General features: G+C 42.8%; 1 long non-coding RNA gene across 30 annotated transcripts in view; it reads right to left on the bottom strand.

Moving 5' to 3' along the window:
• Nucleotides 1–24526, bottom strand: part of LOC125688811 (uncharacterized) — a 457848-nt gene that overhangs the window by 49928 nt on the left and 383394 nt on the right. The window contains exon 1 of one of the 30 annotated variants that reach the window (XR_007374904.1): nucleotides 2405–2527. The exons of 28 other annotated variants lie outside the window; for them this stretch is intronic. This is a non-coding gene — a long non-coding RNA (uncharacterized LOC125688811). Of the gene's footprint in view, nucleotides 1–2404; nucleotides 2528–24526 lie in introns of those variants that run through there. One more of the 30 variants, XR_007374907.1, reaches the window with a different exon arrangement.

Below are 24526 nucleotides of genomic sequence, written 5' to 3'. Positions count from 1 at the left end.
TCTTTGTTTCATTAGACACACAGCAGTAGCTTCACTGGACAGAGTACTGTCAGCACCATTATTTCTAAATGCACAAGTTGGAAAAAGACCATAACCAAAATAAATGAGATTAGAGACTCAGGATACTTATTAAATGTTGTCAGGAGAGGCTATGGTGGAAAAGAGTACACTGAATATGTAGACTATGCATCCAGGAGGCAGAAGCGTTGGATCACCATCATAGCAGCACACAATTCAGTATACTACTAGAGCTGGGAAAAGAAATTTTAGCAACAGATCACAAAGGGTATAGAGACTGAAGCCAATAAACTGCAAGAAAACTAAAACCAAATTGGTATGTGAAAGAAATGCATGTATCTGCATTGTAAGAAGTCCATCGAATTGAGCAAATGATACTCCTCCTAGGGGAATGATTCATTACCATATGGAAAAGGCCTGGCCTATGATAAAGAATAGGGGAAAAATCACTGAGCAGCAGAATCTATGTAGTGAAATTGAAAAAAGAACATTCTTTTGCAACCGTGGCAAAAGTACTTCAAAATTCTTCCAAATTCCAGCAGATCTGACTAATACAGATACAGAGGGAACTGAAGAAAAGCATACTGAAATACGTGATCTCATGCCCACAAGCACGGGTGAAGGTCGAATCAGAGAAAATTTAAAATGTGCTGAGAAACAGGCAGCATCAGCAAGAGAGGTGCCAGCAAGTAACAGATTTTATTCATCTCTTCTTCAGGACCAGGAGAGGGGGAAAAAAAAGAAATAGTGGAAGCCCTTCCTTCTTAGGGGCCGTGCCTCCATGCCGTTGACCTACTTATACATCAAGTGCTGTGCATGGAGAAAGAAGGAGGCACGCTAATGTTCAAGGAAAAGGTCTGATACCACAACAATATTGAAGTACAACAGTGCACACAGTCTGGCTGTTTGGGGATTTATAAGCCAAGCGCACAAATAGACAGTAATGAGTTACTCACCAGAGGCTGTCAGCAAAGTTGCTAATTAGTACAAATGGTACTGGGTTTTTTAACGCTGTCCCTGGCTTTAGTGGGATCGGTTCCAAGACCACCTAAGCTTTATCTCTTAACTGTTCAGAAACCCCACCCTCCTCAGTTCCACTGTCACGTTGCTAAGGATTTTAGGATATGAGACAAAATTGGAGTTATAAGGGAAAGTCTGGTGCGAGCTTAACTACCAGAACAAACTGACTCACCACTGCGTAATTCCTGATGAGACACCCCACATGCAGAAAATAATTACTCCTCGCTCTCATCATGAAAGGCCTGATCCACTGATGTCAAAGAAGCCCTTCAATTGAATTCTGCAAGAACTGGGCCAAGTCCCCAGATTGTGTGTGCCACTGCTGCTATGGAGAGCATCACACCTGGAGTTACAGAATGTGCAAAACTTATAAAAAACCTTTTGTCAACCAGCAATTATAATACCTCTGTTACACAGAGCATGCAGATAAAACTGTCAGAAAAGGCAATTAAGTGGGACACATTTTTAATATTCTACCTTCCAAAGGATTTTATCTTCTCAAAATTTCAGAGTATCACAGTAACAAACTGTTGACATATTAAAGACGTTATTAAGAAACGTGATGCTGAAAGGAAAATAAGAATTACCGATCAGTTATTACAGTTCAAATATTTTTCTTATTTAGCAGTTGTGACAAAGTTGCACTCTAGTTACTTCTGCCAATGAATGCACTGAAAAAAAACAGTACATCAGATTTCAGTGAGGTTTTCTGACACCACTTCTTTCAGAAAGAACCAGGTTTTACAAATCACTCACCTGCCTAGCTATTGAGAATGTAAGACTTTCGCTGTTAAAATATGTCTTTCTATCAGAAGAAATATTTTCTGTAACATTTTCTGCAGTAAAACGCCATAGGAAATTAAAGTAGATCAAAAATATTTAATATGCATTAAAAAAAAACAATTTAGACAAGAAAGGTCAGTAGTGGAAAGGTGTGATACCTGCAATTGGAGCCAAGTTAGAAAAAGGGTTGGCCGTTTACAGCCAAGTTAAACAGCACACAATTAAGGTTAACCTGGCTCTGCTGGCACATATAAACCCACACATGAGGATGGTGGGGGGCTAAGACATTTTCAGCAGTCCTGTTTACCTTGGCCATTTCCATAACTGAGTGTTTTGCGGACTGGCTCTGTTTGTAGACATCACACCTTCTCACCCATTCTTTACACTTGGCATCTGAATGCATCCTAAATATTTGCCCCAGACCTCATATTTTGTTTAGCAAAAATAATTGTTGAGAGTTCCTGCATAGGGGAACAGAAGAAAAAGGCTGTGGATGCCCCGTCTCTGGAGGTGTTCAAGGCCAGGTTGGAAGGGGCCCTGGGCAGCCTGGTCTGGTATTAAATGTGGAGGTTGGTGGTCTTACCTGCAAAGGGGGGTTGGAGCTTGATGATCCTTGGGGTCCCTTCCAGCCCAAGCCATTCTATGATTCTATGATTCTGTGATTCTATGATTCTATGATTCTGTGATTCTATGATTCTATCAAAAGCTGTCCTTTTCTATCAGTGAATGTGCAAAACCCACACATGTCTCAATTCCAACAACAGACTCATCACCAGGCTGTCTTACAAGGAGATGGAGGAGCTGGGAGGCAAGCAGGAGAAATCACCAGCCATACAGCACCCATTTAAAACACAGCTGACTGGCCATTGTGAAGTATTGCTGTTCTGGGATGGTGGCAGAGGACATGTTGGATGTGAATGACAGGTAGGGACAGCAATGAAATATCTATCAAAATATTTTCCAGCAGCCTGGTTTTTTTTCCAGATCAAAAAGTGTTTTCTTTCTAGGAGAAATGTACTCACCTTGTCAAAGATGAACACATTTCGGTTCACTCCTTGCAAAGTATGGGGACATATTCTATCTGGGTTTATTCTGTCCCATGCTCGCAGCATCTCCCAGCCCTGCTTCTCCCTGCCTGCTGTGCCCCACACACAGGACCTCCATGGAGGAGGGTGCCAGGACAGATTCTCCCACAAAGTTCGGCCACAGGTCATGGTCTGAAAGCTACCCAGAGAAAAGGGCAGGAATAACACTTTCTTTTTTCCCCCTCTGTTCAGTGATTTCAGTGCAGCTCAAGCTCCTAACTGCTGTAGGGATCCAGGCCAAAACATATTCGGTAATAGATAGTGAAACAGACTATTTCATGTGCCAGTTCGGTAGGTTAATTCGCAGAAGCGAGAAAACAGTTCTGACTGAAGGGAGGAGTGATTTTAAAATTTTGATTCACACGGAAGTGTTAGCAGCCTTGTGCTCGTACCCACCATCGCCGAACAGAACAGAATCAGCGGCAATGTTACTTCCAAGTTCTGCGGTGTAAATAAAGCCCCTCTCTCTGACTCACAGTGAGTCATTTTTGTCTGTATGTGTTTATGTCGAGGGAGATATAACTCGGTGCTCTGAGCATTCTTCCTGACAAGATCTTTTTGTGTCTCTGTTTCTCTTGCTTTTTTTGTGAACTTTTGAAATCTTTCTCACTAGCGATCTCCTTGTTTTGTGTAACCTCATCCCACTTGTTCAGCTTGCTGGCACAAGTGAAAAAAAGACATGAAGTTATATTGGCTGTAGCGTTGGCACATTATAGGGAATTATACAAACTTAGAAAATTTAAGCTCCAAAGGCTGTATTAGAGCAGCAACATCTAGGCAAATTTACACCTAGTGTGTACAGTAACTGCAGGGCATCTACTGCTACTTCAGCTGAAGGTGTCTGAACATCTCTTTTCTAAGGACCTTGCTGTTCACAGTTTTTTACCATATCATCATGATTTATGCTCACAGTGGCCAGTCCCAGCCTACAGAAATGCAAAAGCATGCTTAGCCCTCGCAACGGGGAAAGGAACAGAAACTAAGCTCAACCACATCCCCAGTGCACATCTGCATTATGTAACTATTTCTAGCTTTCCTTCTTAGCCCTGGGAGGTAAGGTGAGATATAACTGCTCCTGGGAAACAACAGGGGAGTGTGTATGACCATAGCCCTCCATGCTGCCATGGTGGTGTGTCCGTATCAGTCACTCCTATCGCCTTCAAAATCAGAGTCTGGCCTCAATTGCTCAATATGTGCTGCATGGTGCAAGTTTGGGTATGATCCCACCAGAATTGCCAAGCTGTTTTCAAAAAACAAAGTAGAGAAGTCATTACTTTGTCCACGTCCTTCTCTCTATTGCACAGCTCTGGAAGCACCTCCCAAAGCTCTGCACTCCCTCACTGCCCTGCCTGTGTGTGTGCTGTCCCCCCTAGAGCTTCTTGCTTGTGGTGACCAAAATGGCACAAGCCTGCCTAGGAGGGCTGAGAAGGATGGATGGACTTCTACAGGGGATGAAAGACAATGCTTTTCCTTGCTGCACAGTGTTGTTCCGACCTTAATGCTAAATGAGACAAGATTCTAATGAAAAAAGATCATGTCACCAGGTGAATATGAAATAATATACATCACAAGGACGTAATCTAGGGAGGACTGAGATTAACTTAAATTAAATTAAATTCGCAAAGCAAAACGGTGTGTATATACACAAGAGAACTGCTTTTTTGGAGTGCACTTTAAATGCAGAAGTTAATCTAAGCCAAGAGCTACGTTAGGTTAACTCCAGCAGATTATGATGATCACTTTTTTTTTCATTGTCTGTAGACAATGTGGAGTTATTAAACAAGTCAGTCCTATTTGCCAAACAAATAAAACTTTCAAAGAGATTGTGAACATTTGCAGACAACAATTTTTCTGTATTCTCTGTAAGGAAGAAACAAAAAAAGAAAAAAGTGGGTTTTAGAGGAATACCACATGCACTAACTCACTCATAACACACCTGGGGGCATGTGAACATGTTTGTTTTACCCCACTTAACATACCTGGTTTTTCCCACCGCTTGTATGAGAAAGGCAAGATGTTTCAGTGGGCACAGCTCTTTATAATCCAATGCCAACAGCAGAATACAAGACACCAATAGAGCCGCTCACAGGTGTCTTCTCAGAATTTCTTAAGTGTTCCTAGGAAGGCAAATGCCCTCAGGAAGAAGGTAATTTATGTACCAGTTCTACCTGTACACCTGTTTGCAAATGCAGATAGACAGCTTTATGCTGAGCACAGAGCCAATTGGAAGCTAATGCACAGTACTGACTGCTGATAATTAAAGAAACCTTCAGGAGTACCATCTAATATCTGGCATGGGATCCTCTTATCCATCCAGCAAAGGCTGCTCTGCCGTGCACTTTCCATTCTGCTCTGCTTGCTTCCGTAACAATTAAGACAGTGTATCTGTGAATCATGGTTTCCATTGCAATGTTCAGTGCACCGCTTGTGTGTTATTGTTGTCTGATGGCTCCTTCTTTAGTCTGCAGAGGGGATCACTCTATTACTGCAGTTCAGACAGCTCACAGGTTGGCCCTTGCCCCGCTCTTTCATAAAGTAAGTATAATTAGATGATAATGCCCTTCTTGTCAAAACTTACCGCTTATTTAAGCCTGCAGTAATAATTTCAATTTATTAAAGATTTATTCAGATAAAATTATTATCACTGTTTATTCAAATGGACATTCCTTCTCTCTTCCCTTTTCCTTTTCCTTTTCCTTTTCCTTTTCCTTTTCCTTTTCCTTTTCCTTTTCCTTTTCCTTTTCCTTTTCCTTTTCCTTTTCCTTTTCCTTTTCCTTTTCCCTTTCCCTTTCCCTTCTCCCTTTTCCCTTTCCCTTCCCTTCCCTTCCCTTCCCTTCCCTTCCCTTCCCTTCCCTTCCCTTCCCTTCCCTTCCCTTCCCTTCCCTTCCCTTCCCTTCCCTTCCCTTCCCTTCCCTTCCCTTCCCTTCCCTTCCCTTCCCTTCCCTTCCCTTCCCTTCCCTTCCCTTCCCTTCCCTTTCTCTCTCCTCTCCTCTCCTCTCCTCTCCTCTCCTCTCCTCTCCTCTCCTCTCCTCTCCTCTCCTCTCCTCTCCTCTCCTCTCCTCTCCTCTCCTCTCCTCTCCTCTCCTCTCCTCTCCTCTCCTCTCCTCTCCTCTCCTCTTTTCCAGGGAAACAAAAGCTATAATTCCTGCAAAACAGATGTAACAAACCTGTCAAGTTCTGAAACAGTTAACTTGAGCATTTTACTTAGAAAGGCTGACAAATTTTCTTCACTTCAAAATATCATTAACACCAATAACACATTTGCCCAAGCCTATTTCTAAGTTGTAAAAAAAGATTGCTACAGATTAAGACCCTTGATATAATGCTATAAGCTCCTAACAATGGTATCTTTTATAGTGAAGAGCAACTGCAGACACAAATTGCCCCCTTTCCTGCACCTTTTTCACAAAAATCAATATTAAAGTAGTAGCTGCCTTAACTCTCCCATAGACTGTATGAGAAAAAACCACAGCCACGCTTAGGACAGTTTAGGTCAATAAAGAATCAATACTGTGGTTGAATCTGTAGAAAGATAAAAGACTGAGAACTCACTACAGCGTGCCCTATTGTTTCTCTCTATTTTGAAAAGAAGCCGAAGAGCCTCACTTTTTTTCAAACTAGCAATGAATTTCGTGTTTGCAGAAAGTGAGGGAGGTCACTGCGGGCTGCATGTGGCTTCAGTGACTGCAGACAAGGGGTCTGATCTTGTTCACCCACACCTCCCATTTAGTTCAAGGGGAGCCCAGGGAAGCAAGAAGAATGCAGTGCTGGGCCCCCAGCGGACTGGAAACCACAACACCGTAGTGTGCTTCCATCAAGCCCAACTCATTTATTAACTATGGAGAAACTACCCATAAAAACTCAGCAGTGCAAGGGGTTCTTATCGTGATTTCTAGCTCCCTGTCCATTAGGAAGAAGGGAGCTGATTTCAAGCAGAGAAAGCTCTCTGATATATTTGGCGATTGCCAGACACGTAGATCCTACTTACAGCCGAAGTCAAGCTCACCTTCCACATTTCACATTGTGATTTGACCAGATTTGAACCCCCAGTGAAAAAAAACACAGCTTCAGAGACAAATAAATAACTCGGCAGACACACAAGCTCGCACACGCACACACCCCTACACACGTGGCTGGGGTCTGTGTCCCTCTGCTACATCCCTGCAGTGCACTGTGCACTGTGTTTCTTTTATAAGCCTGAGAACTGCAACCATATACCTGTCTGGAGAGCAACTGAACATGAAAAAATATTGGTTTGTGTGGACTGGGGAGCTCAGATAAAAACAATTTATGAGCCCAAATCTTCCAAATTCTTTACTTGAAGATGCACTTTGTTATCCTACAAGGGGCAGCCTCTAACACTTCCCAGCTTACAGCAATAGCTTCTGCTCACAAAAGCTCTGAGCAAATCTAGATAAAGCTGGGACCACAGCTCTTTGCAAAAATTGGGAAGTAAGTGGATGGCAACAGAGAAGATAGTTTTTAATGCATTTGTCTGATGAAAGAAATGGCTGCTCGCTTAAATGTTTCTGCTCTCAATGCATAGGAATTCCATCCTGCTAGTGGTTATGATTAGAAAAAATGTGTCTATTTTAATATAGTAGACTGAACTGTTCAGAGCAACAAGATGCACTAACAAACAGTTAACAGTAACCCAAATAGCTTACATAAATAGTCCGTGCAATTGGATTATTGAGTTCAACATGTCCTGTAAAAGGATTTTTCTGCTAAATAATTAGTTTATTACTATTATTATTATCAGGGTGAAATTCTTTTTTATTATGTCGTCGAGCTCTTTTTCTACAGCTCCACATCATCCTGATCTTCCTTTCTCACCCTGCAAACACTGGCAAAATGAAAAGGGGTGGCACAACAGAACCAGCCTTGGCATTACTGATAAATGAGTTTCTGAGATGCTCCCAGTTTGGAGAATTACTTCACAGCACAGGGAAGGTTGAAAACATCCACTCTTTGTTCTAACCACAGTATAATGACAGAAGAAAATATGTACCATGAGCAAAGGAGATAAGCACTGTGGAAAGGCCTATCTATAGGAAGTGCTTCGAAGGGAGGTTATCGCTTTCTCCATCCTGTGTTCACTCAGATCACCACTAGTGTAGGTCAAGCACAGCAATAACAAAAAGAATGGATCTCCTTTTTCAATGAAAGCTGACTGTGTTTAAACAGAAAGAATTCCCTTAATGGAGGTAAACACCATTCCTGTTGGAATTTTCAGTCGGGTATTCTTCCAGAGGAATTTCAGTCCTTTAGAGTACAGAGCAACAGCATGTTAGGCTGCTCCCTTCCTCCAGTAAATACTGAACAACAGAAATCAACTTTGGCACTCCAAAAAGCCATGGAAAGTAATGCCCTGTATCTCCAGGGCAGGTAACTCCATGTTTTAATGAGACAATGTGGAAGTGCCGCATTATCCTGAAGTTACCTTGAATATTCATCACGGGATTTCTCAGAAACATATTGCAAAATTTCTGAAGCTTAACCATTTCATCTTGAAAGTTGTAAACGTTTATTTTTCTATGTGGAATAAAATCTTCTTTTATAACTAAATTGTGTTTTATTTTATTACTCTCACCTCTTTCCCACAGCCTGCCCTCACATCTGAAGCTTCTGCCCATCTCTTTCCCTAGCACTGGCAACACTGCTCACCTTTTCAGACCACTTTCCCAGCTGGTTCCTGAGGATCCATACTAAACTTATCAGACCCTTCCAAGTTGAAGGTGAGACCCCAGTGCAGCTCTCCCTTTGGCTTGCTGAAGCTGCCTGACATTGGGAAGGGCCCCTTACCACCTGTCTGCATGATGTGATCCAGGAAGGTTTGGGCAGGGAGGTGAGCTGGGAGGTGCAGTACAGATTGCCAGGAGTGGTGCAGCTCCACAGAGGGCTTCAGATATACAAGACTTTGTGATGAGAACTGAGGAAGAAAAGCAAAGTGCATTGCCCTCTTTTTGGTCTAACGACTCACAGATATGCTCTGTGTGTAAATAGCTGGCGTGGGCTAAGATTTTAAGGCCCTCCAGTTGGCTGTTACCACCTATTGCAGGTAACTTAATGCCCAGTGAAAGCAGTCTGTTGGCTTCTGTGCTGAGGCCGCCTGGGGAGTCATCAGGCATTCCCCACCCAGCTGGGCTGCTGTGCCAGTTTGTTCCCAACAAGGTGCGTGCCCCACTTCTGGCTGAGGTTTGCTTTTGGGTCAAAGTATGACTTTAGTTTGGAAAAAGACTTGTTTTCCTAAGCAAGTCACTAACTTGTTTTATCAAGATGCAGCAGCCAAACGTGCTGCTTAATTCCAGCCTCACTGAGTGGTTCGTGCAGCAAGCTCAGAGAAGGGAGCAGGCTCTGAGTAACCTCCTCTGTCGATTGCTCAGTCACCAGCTGAACAACACCAGGACTAATCCTGCTCTAACTGCCTTCAACAGCACAGGGTCAAAAACAGTGCTATTATCTTCTGCTTTGATTTACACAGGATAATAAAATCAGGACTTTAAATTAGCGTGCAGACATCAAGAACTCTTTTTTTTTTTTTTTTTTTTTTTTTTCCTAACAGGATATCTTACACTTCTCTTTTCATTTACAGCACCTTTCTGAGTCGGTTCCTGAGCTGCATCTCTATGTGCTGTGTGCTGGCATACATGGCATGCTAAAAGACTGATCCCCATTACAGCCTGCGCGAAAAAAATAATTCCAGAGTTACTTGACTTTTGTAAAAGGCAGAAACAACAAAAATTAATCTTTACATAAACAACCCAAGGGAACGTTTAGTGGGACTTTTCAATCTATTCATGATCTGTAATTCCCAGCCCCCAAAGTTTCCATGCTATGGCTAAATACCTAGGGACTCCATATGTTAAGGGAGCAAGGCAGAACCAAAATGAGCTGAAAAAAGAATGCATTAGATTCAAACATGGGGTAAAACAGTACCCAAGGAGCCCTTGCTTCATTTTCTCTACCTGGAACCATGGGACAGTGCTGCCATCTCAGTCTCACTCATGTGTGACATTTATTTTGAATATGACAGTGGTGGTGACCTTGTCATTAACTGATGCTGCTAGCGTCATTTCAGCTTTCATAATTCAGTTAACTTTCAAGACATTGGTTACTGAACCCCCATCATAATTTCGATATAATTAAACTGTATCAAAAATAATAAAAAATCAAGCCACCTTTTGAATACCAGCTGATGTTTGACTTGAATTCACTAAAGCAAGGAAGAGTTTGGTTGTGATCCAAGCAGTATTCCGTAGCTCTTGTTGCCATGCCTGGCACTTGGGCGTGCACACAACAGCCCCTCTTGCTCTGTCACTTCTTGATCTGGCTCAGGCATAGATGGAAAATGTTCAGTCACAACACTCAGGAGCTAGGGACTGAACCTTTATGCTGTGGCTGTGTTATATGCTTAAGAAAGAATTAGATAAAGCCATGTTTGCTTCACTGCCATATCTACACCCTCAGGCTGAGAGACAGATGAGGCCTGTGTCCCTTCTGGAGCAGTCTCTGGGAAGGTTTCTAGCCTGCTTCTCCTAGGGGTCACCTGGAAGGTACGGATGGGGAAAGGCAGATGTCATCAGTCCATTTCTCTGTGCCACTGTAACCTTCTCAGAAGCCAGCTTTCCCCTTGGATTTGCTCTTCTGGAGAAGCACAAAGCAGACAGGCTGTTGGGAGCAAAATCTCCTCCAGAATGGTTGGACTCCAAGCTGGTAGATGGTCAAAAGCAAGTGCTGACCTGGGGCAGCAGACTGTCCGCAGGCAATCTGCCACTGCCTGCAGCTGAGTGGTGGTGAGTACAAACTTGGGTCTGCGTGCCCATATGTCTGTGGTGCAACGTGTGTCTGCAAAACTGGGGGAAACACATTGCCTATGCCTTTGAAAACCTGATCCTAATCTCATGTGCTAAATGCACTTAAGTTCCTTTCTTTCTCTCTGCATTTTTTTTTTCCCCTGTTATTGGCAACAACTGCCAGAAACATGAGAATGTAGCTAATTTCCTGGTGGATTTGTCCTCTCCTGCTTGGCAAGGATTGCCCTCCATTTTGTTTCCCAGAATCACCAGCATACTGCCTACACTCTGCACAGAAGATGACTGCTGCCTTTTCCTCGTGGTCTTTTCTACTATTCATGCTTCCTTGTTTCCCGCACTTGGCTGGGAACATATTGTAAGCTGTGTATTCAGTAGAGGTCCTTCATGGATCCTCAGAAATAAAATTGTCTCGTTAAAACTTATCCAAGTGTTTTAGCTCAAAAATCAACTCCCTTCAGTCCTTTGTCTGAGACTCTCCCACAGGCTTCACAAGGAAATTTGTGTTGCCATGGTGTGACTGTGTGCTGCCACCGCAACTGCTATGCCATAGGGAGGGCTGGGGCACAATGGGGAGGGGAGGTCAGTCTTGGAGGTGTAGATTATGCAGCAGGAGAGAGGAAGGAAGGGAGAGAGGAGAGTGAAGAAGAGCTAGAAGAAGTCATCTCTGCAAAACAGATCCATGGTGTGAGGAAGGAGACAAAGTGGAGTTCAGTTGACTAACCAGAATCTGCAAGGGAAGAAGGCTGTTAAAGGCAGAAATCCTAGACAAGTTCAAGGCAATATGGACTGACAGTGGCAAAGGAGGTGCATGCATAGGAAATGGAAGGAAAGAGAAGATGAAAAGAGGAGACCAATGCTGGAAGAGCCATGGAGCTGGGCTCTGATGTCCCTCTCCTCTCAGCCTGCCATTCATTTTAAGTCTTTCTATCAAAAGCAGATTTCAGTCATTTAATTTCTTCCCTTCTTGAGAAATGAACCTCAAAATAAGCTTGCTTGAGGGAAAACTGAGAGCCTACAAATTCAGCCCTCAGAAAGTTGTAGTGATTTTAATATTAAAAAATGTTTCATCCTGTCCTCTGCCTGAGATGTGTGAGATTGGAGTTGTAGCTGGTACTTCAGAAAGGACCACTTATTTTTCAACTGGTAAAATAAAGTCTTATTTTTGCATCATGTCACGTTTCTCCCCAAAGCCAGCTTTTCGTGGCCAGGCAGTATGTGATCCCCGTAAGAAAGGATCTGTGAGAATACACAGGCGTGCTTTAAATACACTGCTGCTAGCAGATGGACTTCAGCAACACGCCCAACAAGACAGAAATTGGAGAACCGAGTTGGATTCAATTTAGAAGAAGATGTGAAAGTTTCAATTAACACAATTCTGCATGATTTAAGGAAAATATTCAGGAGTGGTATTTATTTAGCCTGCAGTCAAAGTCCATTACTGAGAATTGCTCTTAATTAAAATCCTGAGACATTGGGAATATCCTCTCCTGTCATGATTCTTTCACCTACCAAAAGAGCTACCAAGCTTGCAGAGCCTCTGGCATTTCCAGGCTGGTTAGAAAAATAGCTGGACGATAAAGGTGTTGTTTTAAACAAGATAGTCTAACCAGTAACACACAGAAAAATATTATGAGTAAATATTAATGCATTTTCAGCATCATCAAGAGTTTATAAGAAATAGAAACAGACAAGAAAAAAAAGGTTTTGAATTTGGTTCAGATAATCTTAAGAAATATCAACATTTTCCTAAATGACGTACAAAAAGTGCAGCTCTCCTTCAGTTCTTATTTCACTCTCTGTTTCTTACTGTTTTAAATATCTGGGCTCAGTGGCAGAACCTTGTAGGAAGATAGCTAGGCAGGAAGAAAAAAACAAGTGGAAAAAAAATAAAAAGGAAAAGCCTGAAGTTCAGCGACTTAAACTCCTAAGAACAGGCTCAGTTTAAGCCTAATGGGAGCTTGAGTCATTTCATCTGTTCCTAATTGCTTTCCTCACTCCTGGAGAGAGCCATTGTCATGTAAAAGAATGGAAACAGTCCAAAAATTCAAAGCTAGTGACTCCATGGCTCTTCGGGGAAGAGAAGGAAGTGCTTGATACCTAACCCAGAATTCAGCTTTTCACAACTATCTATCCAAATCAAGCTTGTAGTTGTATAGGCAAGCACAGATTAATAACTTCTGGTATTGGCTCAAGCTCGCTTTTGATTCTCTCCCCCCCCCCTTTTTTTTTTGTTTTTGGATAAGTGATCTGTAATAAGGACATATGAGTGACCCAAGGCTTTTCCAGAAGACTCTGCAAGAATCTGCATAATTTTATGGTGCGGAATAAATATGAAAGATAAGCAGTGCCTTGCAGGATAAGACAAAATTGTGTTCGTGGGGATGATTGCTGGAAAACATACACTCAAGTTCTGGATAAAATTTAAGGAGCAATACGACATTAAAGTGAGGTAGGGGCAGGAGCCTTGAGTCTTATTAAACAAAAACAATCAGAGTATCCACATTTTTGTAGTCCTACTGTGAAGTTCCAATAAACTTTACCCAAAAAAACTCAGTAACACTCCTTACTAAGCTCCATGGAAAATGTGAAGTGATTCCAGAGATTGGCTGACTCTTTAATACCTGGTGTAGTAGTTAAAAAGGCCACTTTCTTCTTCTCTCTCACACTCTCTTTTTCTTTTTTTTTTTTTTTAACTTTTACTACTAACCCATTAAAGAAAGAACTAGTTCTAGCAATAAAAGGGAGCTACATTCCCACAGGGAGCTGGGGAATGGTGCTTCCTGTGTACCCTTAGTGCTCTTGGCAGGGGTACTTGTAAAGAAGGTGATGTTTACAGGGAAGAGAACAGAGTATTTCTTGTTGAATGGAAAACAGAAACTTCCAAATATGAAAAGGAATTTTAGCAAGTTTTATTTCCTTCTTTCATAGTCCTGACATCATATTCCTCCACAGTGACATCGTGCCTTTAACATAACAGCTTCCAGTGACACCAGTGCCTATGAAGCCTAACAGAGTAACAGCATTTGGCACTTCTGATCATTTTTCAAAACAGAGATGCTGATGAAGCCTAGACCCCCAAAAGCAGATCTTCCTGCACAGCTGAATTTCTGTGTGCTTACAAACTGCTATTCAAAACTTGTGAAGAACCTCTTACTAACGTGCCTGGGGCAGGGAGAGTTCTTTTGACAGAAGGAGGTCAGAAATACAGTAGTAAAAAATGCACAACTGTATTCAACCAGAGCTATTTTATTTTTCCACCTAGCTCCACCATTCACATCTATGGGGAATCCCTGCTGGGATGGCTCCACCCAGCAGTGAATTCTTATTTTAGTCTTTTCTTTTTTGAATGGCATCACAGAATCACAGAATCACAGAATTGACAGGGTTGGAAGGGACCCCAAGGATCATGAATCTCCAACCCCCCTGCCCCATGCAGGGACACCAACCTCCCCATTTAATACTAGACCAAGTATTCATCATCATCATCACCAAGTATTCAGCACCATCAAACTTCCAGGCAAACCAACCGTTATACAGCGTAAGCCCTGGCTTAGACTAGATTTACCCTGATGAAACAGAGAGCAGAATTTTGTCTGCCTCTATTAAAGGGAACAGATCTTCCTAGTGATGGAAATTTGCTAGTCTCTGATGTGTGCTAGTAAACAGATGCAATTGCCATTCCTAGTTTAAGAGAGAAGAAGTGAGAGCCAGAAGAGAGCTTCAAAGAGACTGAACTGTCTCTCTCACCTGTAGGGATGTGATTGTGTCTGGCAGAGTTCTGGGGAAGCAGCTCCCACCACCACCACCAGCAGTCCAGAAGCACTGGAGAGCTACAAGCTCTTTTCCCCAAACTACCATACCCTTCCTGAACTGGAGTGTTCATCCAACAGCTAGAGCTACAGCCACACATTCTGCAGCACAGAAGTCCCTAATCACCAGGAGGCTGGAGATCTTTGCTGCACCCTGTGCTGGCAGGAGGCGTCCTGTCTTCATACACGAGGTGAATAAAATGCCCTGCAATTATTATGCTCATAAGGACTGGTGGTTATGATGCTCCATCAGTCAGCACCATCATTTTCATGGCGGGTTCTTTTCTCGCTGATATTCACAGTGTTCTGGCGAGAAAGGGAAAATATGGAGCTTACCTGTAAAAAGTCTGTGTCGACAATAAGTAACAGCTGTTGCTATTTTAATACGATCTCAGGGCTCATATAGATGTGACATCACACAGAACTAAGGCTTGGCCATTGATTTTACTGCCAATATTCCTTAAACATTAGGGATTTGGTTACAAATTTGTGTGGTGCGTGTGTGTCAGAACTAAACCACAACTGGAAACTTCTGTGCCGTTTCATCCCTTTGTAGCAATTCAGTGAGCCATAAACTGGTTTCATTTTGGAATTAAAACTCATATTTGTATTAAGCCAAAGAGAATGAAGCGTGTCACTATCTGAACTTACTACATGTCTAAACAAAAGAGTTCTGCAATCTGACTGGTAAGCCGGCAGGCAGGAGGAAGCAGGAATGGTTGCTATTCTAATTTCAAACTGCAGGGCTCCCAGGTGTATTGTATAGGATTTCCTGTAATTTACAGGCAAAACAAGCAGGCTACAGGAAAACGTTTGCCACACTGTACATGTGTATTAATTACACAGCAGGACAAAATTATTTCTTTGTGATAGGAAGGGATGTGATCTACAGGCGGACCATTAAACTGATGTGGAAATGCAGACATTCTTCTGCCACTGAGGAGGGCTGCTGCATTCAGGGAAGTAAAGCTCACCCTTTGCATTTCCAGGTCTGTGCCTGAGCGCATCACAAAGCACCAGGCTCCGTGGGTGTAGGCAAGGGGGATCTCTCCTTACAAGCTTCTCTGGCATTCTTGCTGCCCCCACTCTCCTGTGGGGGCTCCTTCCAAACCAAATTCCTCCAAGAGAAAGACTCCCCCTCCAGTGAGAATGGAGGAATTTCCGGATTTCAGATGTGTATTGTTCAATACCTCCCTAAGCATCGTGTAATAATACAGTTGAGTTTTTACTAGGATCATTGGATAGATATCATTCTTTCACCTACCACTGAGCTCTGAAAAAGCATCACTTTTCATTACCACAGGTTAGAGCAATATGAAACTAGTCAGAGAGAGACAACACAGCACATCACAGCCTCTCTTACAAAAGATGAGGGAAATTCTTTTTAGGTATGTAATCAAGGCTTGAGACATAAAGGGATATGAGAGGAATAAATAAAATATTCAGACGTCCTTTCCCAAGACCAAATCTCAAGTAAATGCACAGGCTTGTTCTCACTGTGAGATGAGCAATTCTCTTTACGCTTGTGCTCACATGCAGTTTCTGAAGCAGAAGTTTACTCTTGTTTCTTTCCTGCCTTGTATGAAGAAGAAATCTCACCTTCCACACGCCTTTCCCTCAAGAGCCAAGTTAGACTGCATGCGTTCAGGTGTTCAGGGGGGGAGAAGCTCAGAAATGTAGTTTTGTTTCACTAAGGCATTCCTTAAAACCTAAAACCCTCAATCCAAAACCTCTTCCCATATTCTTCAAGCAGTAAATCCAGGCTAGGGCTGAGGATCAGATTACAAAAGGCTTATCTGCAGATGACCCGTGGGCATGTAATCACATCCAATTTCACCATTATGCAGTTAGAAGGTACACTTCAGCTGCACTCCAAGTTAATAGTTCTTTTCTTGGCCAAGGGCAGAACAGCTCCACACCAGCACATTAGGACAAGGCTGAAGAAGTGAATGGCCCCACCTTTGGAAAGATTCTTGTCTTTTTCTCAATTAATGAAATAGCAGGCAAAACCAAAGAGAGGAGACATACATATGTAGTTGGCTTACCCAAAGAATCCATATTTCAAACAGCTGTAAGGTTATGGAAATAGAACAGCTGTCTTCTTCCACACCTCTCCAGAAGATATTATGCTCCTGACAAGCACAAGTTTCTGAGCTCAAGAGCACAATACTTTAATAACTGGCTGAAATTGTATAACCTGTCTGGCATAGGAGGGAGGGGAGAGGACAAAAGCTGGTGGATGCATCAGGTACCTGAAGGCCCACAGACCCATGGCTGTGGGTCAGCCAGTGAGACAGCAGAGAGACGTGGAATGAAGACCAAGCCTCAGTGGCTGCTAGCACTTTGTGCGGACATCAGAACAGGAGCCAGTTCCTGGGCTGTCTTCATTATGCACATGAGGACCAATGGCTTTTGAGGAGTGAGTGGGTAAATGATCTGTGGACACTCCCTGGTTCGCCTAGCTCTACTGTGAGGAGAGCGGTGCAGCCAAACTCTGCAGAAAATAGCATCTCCATTATTTGCTATTCTGTTGGTAGGACACAAATCTAGATCCATGTTTGAATGCTGCAGCCTTTAATGGCCTCCACAATATAATGAAACTTTAATAAACGCGACTCTGACCGTTCCAATTCAGTCCTTCTCTTTCTGCATACAGAAATCCCTTCAAGGGGAGGTCATTCTGCCATCATCTCAGAGGCATTTTCCCTTCTTCTTCAAGACCAGGGGAAAAATGTGGCTGAGAATTTCTGGAGAAAATAGAGTTTAATTTCTTGGAGGTGTTTTGTTGACAAGAAAATAGAAAGCATGTGTCTCTGCTTCCCTTATTGTACTTCCAAGTAATGAAAGTATTTAAGGAGGTACAATTATGGACTTGGCAAGCACTTGGGGCTCTTGGAACTGCTTTTTCACACTGAATAAACACTGCAGTTAATCTGTTTATGTTACACTGCACTGGAAAACTATCTCCAAGAAAAGGCTATAAGTATGTCTTTATTTTCCACTCATTTTCCTTGTTTTGAATTTTGAATTAATAATTTGTTCAAATGGTTCGATTCTCCTTCTTTATCTCTCTACTCACAAGACAGCCAGTCAAAAGCAGTTTTTAATTAACAAAGACATAAACCTAGGGATTACTGCACTAGGTCAGACCAATGATCCATTCTGATTTTGACAGTGGCCAACAGGAGATGCTTCAAAGCAATGTGTAGGAAGCACTACAAGGAGCAATAGCTGCATGACTTCTTGCAAGGATGTGAGGTTCTCAATGCACACATCTCACTGCTTGCTCACACAGCAGCCTTGAGAATCGGCACTCCGTCATTTACACAAAGAAACACATGCATGCATATGGACCATTCTCAGGGTGTATGTTCACGTCAAATCTGATATTTCGCATCAGTTCTCAAACCCAATCATCCCTTAGAGTCAATTATACCTCGTGGCAGCGATTTCTGTAATTTAAATAAGCAGTTTGTGAAAACCAACTGAACAAAAAGCCCCAAACTAGCTCTGGGACTGAGCTACAAACAAGTTGCAAGAGCATTATGCAGAATTTACTGTGTTGGCCTCTGGCTACTGAGTCTTAAAATGGAATCACCGTGTCCTGCACTGTGTTGCTTGCAGACCCTGTAAAAAGGTGGCCATGAATTTGAACACACAGTTAAAAGATTTTGGTGAAAGTCCATAAAATTGCACACTGCATCCTTTTCTCCCTTTTTAGGTTCAAGTGAAAGTTTCATTTGAGATTGAAGTACCAGAGCACAGAAGTTACTAAGAGCCCTTTTATTGACTTCAGATGGCGTTGTATCGGAATTGGTGTTTTTAAAATCAAGTCAGTACAAGCAGGCAGAAACCTCGTGCCCATAAGGTTAAAGAAAAGTGTGTGCATTTAAAACACTGAAGAAACTGTTCTGAGAACAATTCATCTTTCTGAAAATATGAACCCTGTGATGCTGCCAAGGTCAGGGAGAGCTGTGATAATTTAGTATGTAAGTGCTAGTCATACAGCACAATGCCACATTATTTAATTTTGTAACACATTCATACAACTGCCTGACAATAGCCACGGACATTAACGCTACCTGTGGGCTGAGGTCAAGGCAACATAGTTTAGCATTAAAACAGAAGAGCTAATTGGATTCCTGTTCAAGTTCTAGTTTATTATGTGATTCGAGTTACTTTTCTTCTTTCTGCCTCACTCAGCTCATCTGGAAAGGAGGACCACAGTAAGACTCATGACTAAAATGCAAAAGAAAAATCCAGCGCTTGTGCTTGGCTTATTTGGTCATTCTTTCTAATTTTTCTGTCCCTTTTTTTTTTTTTTTTTTTTCTTGTTTAGTTCTGGTTTGTGAATTCCAGGCCACTTCTCTCGGAGAGCTGAATAACTCACCTTGTGAAATGAGAAGGACTAATATTAAAAAGGAGAAGTCATCTTCAGCTGCAAAAAGCAGATGTCTTGCTAATGCCAAAATTAATAACAGAGAGATAGTTGGGGCTTATACTTCATTTTTACCACTGATAGTGCATAGAATATTTTATAAATAAGATGACATCGCCCACCCCTAGAACCTTACAGAGATGTATAAGCTCCATCCCCTCTACATGGAAGAGAAGCAGTAACACAGAGCAGTGAAATGAGCCATACAAGGGGAGTGGAGAAATTCAAGATCATCAACTCCCTCCCCCCTTCCCCCTCCAAAAAAAAAAAAAAAAACACTACAGAACTTTTGCCTCCTTATTTCTAAACTTATAAAAATGACTTTTCTCTCCCCCCCTCAAAAAAGAGGATAAAAATATCTAATTTCAGAGAAAAAAAGAGACAACAACACAAAAAAAACCTCTTCCTAATGCGAAGTTCTCTTCTGTTTTCAAAGGAGCTGAGAAATGGCCACAGTGTAGTCACTTTTAAGATAACACCTTTTCAGTGCTCAAGAAGAGAGAACAAAAGGTGTATATCCTTTGACGCAACATGCACAGTTGTTTCCAAGGAGTTTGTGCAGGCAGGTTTGGTGACTGTAGGTTCAACTTTGGTTCCCTCTGCGCGTGTATTTTTTGCTATAAGCTGAGGCACATTGCTATGCCATGTTAAAAAAAAAAAGAAAAAAGTAGTTATTCAAAGAGGTGTTTTTAGGTTGAAAGATAATGCCATGTTGGTTTGGAACATAAGCACAAGGAGTGCACTCCCAGATGCTCTCCTTGTCCCCAGCATCCTGCCACAGCCAAAGGCAGGGGAGTAGCACACAAAAAGAGCAGATGGGATTTTACATGGAGAAGAAAAGGACTTAGAGCCTAAAGCTAAGTGCACTGCTTATCCCACATTTTGGAAATGAAACAAATGAAATGGCCTATGAATCAAGCAGGCATGCTTCACTATGTAAAGAAACAAGGGCATGTAGACAAATGCAGGAAATTTGCTGAATAAGACACCGGCTTTTATTTCAAAGGAATATGGGCAGAGTCTCACTTTTTCATGACTGCTTCAATCACCTGTACGAAGGGGCCACTGGGCTTACACAGACAAAAGACACTTATCCACTTATATTTGGTGCCTCACAAGGTCTGAGTCTTCACAGGGCTAAGGAGTAAGAAGCTTTCTGGCTGGCACCTCCTAAATAGCCTCCTTTGCTATATGCAAACTGTAGCCACGGATTCTGCTGCAAATATTTGCTCTACGCAGGTACGACGCCATTCAGAGGAGTGGGCTGAGGACTCTGATCTCCTATGTAGTCAGAGAGGAGATAAGCCCGTTAAGTGGGATGAAAGAAGAGCTGGAGAATGAACACAACAACTTCATGTGCTTTCTGTGAGCAGGCAGTCCCTATGCCAGGGCTTCAGTCCCCATCGTCCACTCCCTCTCTACTGCATCCCACAAAATGCTTGGGAAAAACACTTTTCACATCATCTTCCGCACACCAGTAGTGTAAGGAAATCAACCAGGGTTTCCAGTGCCACATCATAGGTCACAACATCTTTTGTCGCTGGTATTGGAAAGCCAGAAAACATGATATTCATTCATTAATGATGTCCCTTCCTAAGGCAAAATCCCTGCAGCCTCAGTGGCCTGAGTTGGACCTCCTGGCTTTGGCTGTCATCCACAGGAAGGATTTGAAGGCCAGGCTGCAAGTTTGCCATTCTCATTGCAGAAGTGAATCACAGTATTGAAATATCCCCCAAAGGGATTCAGTAATTACATCCAGAAATGCAAACACACAGAGCCCTCCTACCAGCTCCGCAGATTCTTCTGGAAGTTGGCACTGTCAAAGCAAACCCAGCCACCCGCAGCACCCTTCTACCATCCCTGCTGACAGCACTGGTGAGGAGGAGGAGATGCTGAGCACTTTGTTATTATGAGAGTGTTGGCAAATGTGTTGAGTTTGACACACAAGTATCAAGAGCAGGAAAGCGAAAGTCATGGAAATCAGTATTGTGCCATCTGAAATTGCTCTGGTACTGAACCTACAAAAATCAATGACTCTGCTTTCACAGTAGTTTTCACATAGACCTGAGGGAGTGTAAGGCACAACTTGCACAGATGGGAAGTCACTGGGAGGAGAGAGTGAGACAGGATTGGCCATGACGTCTATCAGCTACAGCAAACAGCACTCACAAGCAGGAGTGGTGGCTGTCCACTCCTGGCTTGCCTTCTTTGTTGGATGCTCCAGGGTGGAAGGAGAGAGCACCATGAGAAACCTGAGTGCTACAAAAATAACTGCTGGCATTAAGAGGATTGTTTACGCTTTTATGTATTGTGCTTCTTATTTGAGTGAAAATACTGTAATCCAGCAGCCTGACTTTAGGTGAGAAGATTTTTTCCCTAGTTCCACCTTTTCAAACTCATTTCAACACAGCAGCGTGTTTGCACGTCTTCCTTTGCCTTCCCTCACAAAAACAATCACCCCACACCACATTTAAAACCTTCTCACAAAGAAAACTGAAGGAAAATAATTTTTATGCAACTTATCCATCTTTCAAAGCAGCTCCTGGCAGAAGGTAGCTGAGAGTGATGAGTCCATAGAATAATAAATAATAACAATATTGAGCAGTTTTGCAGAGCAAATACACATTGAAAAACTTTTCCTCTTGAGTGCCTGACATTATTAATTTGTTCTCCAAATACACCAGTGAGGAGAGTCAGCTCATTCTCACAGACAGGGAAAGCAAGCAGATAGATTTCAATAATTTCTTAAGTGACAGAGGAGTCAGTTCCAGAAGGTGGGTAGAACACCTCACAGAGATCACAGTCCCTGCCCGTGCCAGTATGTGGGCACAGTTCTGCCATCGCAGTAACTGCTGTCAGTGAGCGACATGTGCATGGGGTTTTTGGCATCTGTGAGTAATATCCTCTCTCACTTGCCCTTCCCTGGGCTCCAAAAGGGGTAAGTCCCAGATCTCAGGAATAGGCAAGGGCTGAAGAGAAGTTCCTGTAGTTACGAAAGATTTAAGTATTTCTAGCCTTTCCTAGCTTCTGCATAGGAGGGTCAAACTGGAACTAACCTGCTGTCTAAAGTACTATGTGACATCCAAACAGTCCATCTTGACTTGCATGGACCAGGAACATCCTTTCCCAGCACTGCTGTGGAACAACAGAACTTTATTTTTTACCATTAGGACTGCATTTTCAGTTCCTTCACAGCAGAGATTTCAGATGAATTGAGGGGGGGAGAGCTGGCATGAACTGCAGTATTCACTTGAATTCACTTGGTTAGTGGATGACCTCTTGTGCAATCTTCCAACACCTGAGACAAAAGTATGGAAATCTGAAGTAAAACTTTCCGAATGGGAGGTGTGAGTGCACGTATGAGAGGAAAAGGGTTTGATTTGTTTGCATGGGGAAGGAAATGGAGGCTGGTAAGCAGCTAGCTTAAATCTACATCTCTTTCTGTTCTATAGAACTTGTAATTGAGTGACAAAAGTAGCAACAATTTCCAGCACTAAACACAAAAAACAGGTCACAATACTGCTTGCCATACTCAAACTAATGAGCTCTGAGAAATCAGTGGATTTTGGGATTCCTGTACGGACAAACATCATTTGCCCCAGGTTCCCCTGATAATGGGTCTGTGATGAAACCAGCCTTCTTCCTCCCTTTATCCTTATAAGCCAGATTAGAATGCAAAAGTCACCCAGGCAGAGAATGGCTATTCCATGTCACCTCCTGCCTGCTCAAAGCAATTGCTGCACTGGCACACCAGGATGATATGGCACATGCTGATGCTGGAGCTGTTGCTTTTGCTTTTTAAAGCTATTGATTTCCTGCCCTTTCTTGTAAAAGATTCTGTGAACTGGAAGCAGTGAAAGGTTAACTGCAAAGATTTCATTTAAAGGAATATTTTAAAGTTGTTTAAGATCCTAAATCATTAGTAGTTAAAACATGCACTGGAAAATATATCTCAAGGCATGGAAGTTGCCTGCCATATGAACACCCCAGGCTCTGCTGCTCGTATGGCAGCTTATCTCAGTGTCATGCCCTGGCAGCAGCCCTGTGTCATGGGGACTGTGTGTGTGGGGTGTCACTAACAAGAAGAGGAAGGAGAACTGGGGCTTGCAGGCTGGCAGGGCCTTAAAGCAATTGAAGGCTGGTGTTTGTGAGAATCACAAATCAGAAGGGGAAAATACATCTCTTCCAGCACCCCCACCCTGAGGTCTGTGTGACTGAGGATGGGCAGGAAGACATGAGTCCCATGCCCGTGGCAAAGGGTCAGCTTCTCCACAAGTTAGCACTGACAGCTCCTGGAGGCAGCCTGCATGGGAACAGTGAGGGGAGGCTGGAAATGCTGGAGGGACAACATGCTGAGAGCCCTTCTGCTAGAGGGGCACAGAGGTGAGGGGAAGGAAGGCTGCGCAACCATAGGGTGAACACTCATGGAGGAGGAGCGTTCATGTGTCCTGTTTACAAGCTATAGCTTTAAAAACCCATGTTTCTCCTTCTGTGATTACATTTCCACATTTAGGCTCCTTTTCTCTCTGCAGAATTTTTTTTGCTCCATGCACAAACATATACTGTACCAAAGGAGGAAACATGAGGAGACATTTCACTCAGCTGGGGACTCAAGCAAATACTTGGGGCTTTCATTTCTGGGAGGAACCTGCTGACAGTGATTCCAGTACACACTGCCTAGGGCTCTATCCTGTGCATCCTTTTTCCATGAAGCAGCTGCAGCAGAGCCCCGATAAATTCAATCCTTCATTTGGGGGTGTTGGTTCCTGCTTTTTTATTTGTGTCTGTCTGAAGAGAAACTGTCTTCAAGATAGGCAAATATTTTTATTTTAACACTATGTAGGCGTGATTCCACTGATTTCCCCCCTCTTGTCCTCCACAAGTTCCAGGAGAATGAGTGCTTACGAAGCTCTGCATTGTGCTCTGCTCTGTGCTGGGGCTCTGCCAGCCCCACATGGGGCACTCAGGGAGCAGCAGGCCCAGGGGCATAGTGCCACAACTGCAGGTACCCAGCAGGACCAATCCCTACCAAGAAGCCAGCTACCACGGGTCCCTTCATTCCTCTTACTCATTAGAGTTTTTCAAGATTTTTTTTTTTAAAGATCTGTTCTACTTAAAGAATTGCTTCTCAGTGCAAAAACAGAATGATAAACACATCTTCCTTTTCCCTCCTTAATCCAGCGTTGAAGCACATAATGCTTCTCATCTTATTACCTCCCCAAGTCAAAATAAGCCAACCAAATCCTGCAGAATACCTATCAATACAAACAAGAGATGCAGAGGTGTTTTTGTAAAGAAACAAACACAGTTTAAGGAATGATTTTCCTTACACGACAACTTACGGTTCTTCAAACTTGACAGAACTGATTACTGAATCAAAGCAAAGGAGGGCAGGGAACAGAGTTTTCTTGCATACACCTCTATAGTGTTACATATACTGTGAGCTACTGGGAAGGAATTGAAATGCTTGAGCTAGGAAAACCTGCAGGAGAAAAAAAAAGCAGAGATATCTTGGGACTAGCTTCAGCGTAACCTCCTAGAGTATGTTTACTTTCC

This window comes from Lagopus muta, chromosome 2 (assembly GCF_023343835.1).
Source record: "Lagopus muta isolate bLagMut1 chromosome 2, bLagMut1 primary, whole genome shotgun sequence".
Lineage (NCBI taxonomy): Eukaryota > Metazoa > Chordata > Aves > Galliformes > Phasianidae > Lagopus > Lagopus muta.
This window is presented reverse-complemented; position numbering and strand designations above follow the sequence as displayed.